Genomic DNA, 2683 nt, shown 5'->3' on the forward strand with positions numbered 1-2683 from the left:
ACATATGTATAACATTATGATAAATAGCTAGAACCTGTATTTAGGTCTCTCTTTTGCTATTTATATATCCTTGCACAAGTTACTTAACTCTCTTAATTCTAGTTTCCTTATCTGTAAAGAGAGAAGAAGAATCCCTTCCATGCAGGGTTACTTTGAGAATTAAGTAAATTAATGCATGTAAATCACTTTGCTCAATGCTTGACACAAACTTGATAAATCTCAACTTATTTTTGTTATTATTGTGTATTTAAACATAATATGTATGCTGAAATTAGAATGATAAAGTAAAAGATTAGCATAGCACATGTGAAAGGAGGACATGCAAATTTATGAAAGCTTTCATATTTTAAATGAATTAAGTGAACAGTATGTCAATATAAAATGATAAGTCCTGATAGTAAGATAAAATACAGAAACTAGAGGATGGGTGAGACAAATTGGAAATCAAAATAACATGACTACAAATCAATAAATAAATGAGTAACATCAGAGATAATAAACCTGGATGAAGATCATTTCATCAATAGGAGAAAAGCCTTTACATACTGTCCTATGAATAAATTTAAAAAGACACTTAGAAGCATAATACAGGAAAATTTTATTGAAATGAAGGGAAAACAGAATCTGCAGATCAAAAGAGGCGATTATAGGTGAGGAAAAACTCATTCAGAACAATGGATATCAAGGCATATCCAGTTAAGTTATTGGATTTCAAGGATAAAGAAAGCATTCGACTGTAATCTAGGCATAAAAAGCAAAGTCACTGACTAAGGGAATAATAAAGTGAACCATAGAAATCTCCATAGCTACTCTGAAACCAGAATAGAAATGTATAAATATCCTCCACATTCTGAAATAAAATATATTCCTAAAATAATTTATTCACTCAAAGTGTCTTCAAAAATAAAGGCCAAAAGCAATATTTTACCACATTACTGAATTTAGGGGCTAGAGTACAAGGAAATCCAGTTGATCTACAAATGATCAAAAATAAAGAACTTGAAAGAGGCTGGGATAAAACACTAGAGGTGTGAATTGATTTTATTTTAACATAGAATTCTGAAGAAACTAAAATTGCAGTTAAAAGTGTTTATTGTGTAGGGAGATTAAAGATGGCGGCAGACTGAGTGGAAGCTACACTAACATTCTCCCGGGACCAAACTGGAATTACAACTAAAATATAGAAAAAACATCTTGAATAATCAACTGCAACTGAAAATGAGCTGGAGAGCACCCTCATAACCAAGGGCCTAAAGTGGAGACCCCATAGAGACTGGAAGTGTGGAGGTGTGAGAGGTCTGGCTGGGCTCCCACAGGCAGCAGCTGAAGGTCCAGAGGGAGATCTCAGCTGTGGGGGTTCCCACTGAGGACTCTGGGGTCTAAACCCCAGGCGGGACTTCCCAGCCCAGAGCACAGAACTGAGAAGGGTGCCCACATACCATCTGGCTGTGAAAAGCAGCTGGGTTTCTGTCTGCCAGGAAGAGAGGGCTGGAAATGCAGGCACCCTCTTAAAGAGCCAACACACAGTTTTGTGTGCAGCCACTCACCTTGGGCTCCAGCAGAGGGAGGGTAGAGTGGACTAGAGCTCTGTGAGGAGAATCTAGAGTTGTGGGCTCTGGAGATAGAGCTCAGAGGGCACCCTCTGGGTTCCTGTGCTGAGTGATTCTCCCATACTGCAGAAGACATCTTTCTCAAGCAGATATTTACTTTCCAAGCAGCTTTTACCTGAGGGGGAAACAGTTGCCCCACCCTGCTGGAAAACCTCTTGCCCTACCCTCAGGAGTTTCTACAGCCTGAGGCCTGTTAAGAGACTGATAACAATTAGGTGCCCAACCCTGTGGAGTTTCTACAGGCTGAGGCTCATTAAGAGAATCAGATTAATCAGCCGTCAGGCAGAGGCAGACCTCAGAGTGCTTTGAGTCTTTCCCTAATATGCTTCTGGACCCGGGCCTTGATAAAGCAGACTTTGGTGTGCATCTTGGTCCTGTCCAAAGGCACCCAGACCCAACAGAGGGGACCTCAAGCCATGGGTTGTTGATTGCTCCAAATAGGGTACTCAAGGCCACTCACAAACAGCACCTGACATTGACCTGCACCAGAGACCTTCCAAAAAGACTGAGTCCTAGCAGAGAGTCCTGAATATCTACCCAATACATAAAAATAAACCCCAAATAGGCAGCCAAAATGGGGAGACAAAAAAACAATCCCCAAATAAAAGAACAAGAGAATCTCCAGAAAAAGAGCTAAATGAAATGGAGATAAGCAATCTACCAGATACAGAGTTCAGAATACTGATTGTAAGGATGCTCAACAGCATGAAAAATGATATGGAAACTATGAAAAATGACTAGTCAGAAATGAAGAATGACAGAGCAGAAATTAAAAATACATTGGAATGAATAAATAGCAGATTAGGAGAAGCTGGGGATTGGATCAGCAAATTAGAAGACAGGGTAAGAAAAATTGCTCAATCAGAGATCCAAAAAGAAAAAACAATTAAAAAACAGAAGGACAGTATAAAGGAGCTGTGGGACAACATGAAATGTAACAATCTTCACATCATAGGACTACCAGAAAAGACTGAAAGTAAGCAAGGGTTAGAGAACCTGATTGAAGAAATAATGGCAGAAAACTTCTTAACCTGGTGAAGGAAAAAGTCACACAAGTTCAGGAGGCACAGAGA

General features: G+C 39.4%; 1 non-coding gene across 1 annotated transcript; it reads left to right on the plus strand.

Moving 5' to 3' along the window:
* Positions 1-243: 243 nt before the first annotated feature.
* Positions 244-349, plus strand: LOC148090606 (U6 spliceosomal RNA). The gene has a single exon (XR_015713744.1). It is a non-coding gene; the product is annotated as a U6 spliceosomal RNA (small nuclear RNA).
* The last annotated feature ends 2334 nt before the right edge of the window (positions 350-2683 follow it).

The sequence above is a fragment of the Miniopterus natalensis genome, chromosome X (assembly GCF_054644295.1).
Source record: "Miniopterus natalensis isolate mMinNat1 chromosome X, mMinNat1.hap1, whole genome shotgun sequence".
NCBI lineage: Eukaryota > Metazoa > Chordata > Mammalia > Chiroptera > Miniopteridae > Miniopterus > Miniopterus natalensis.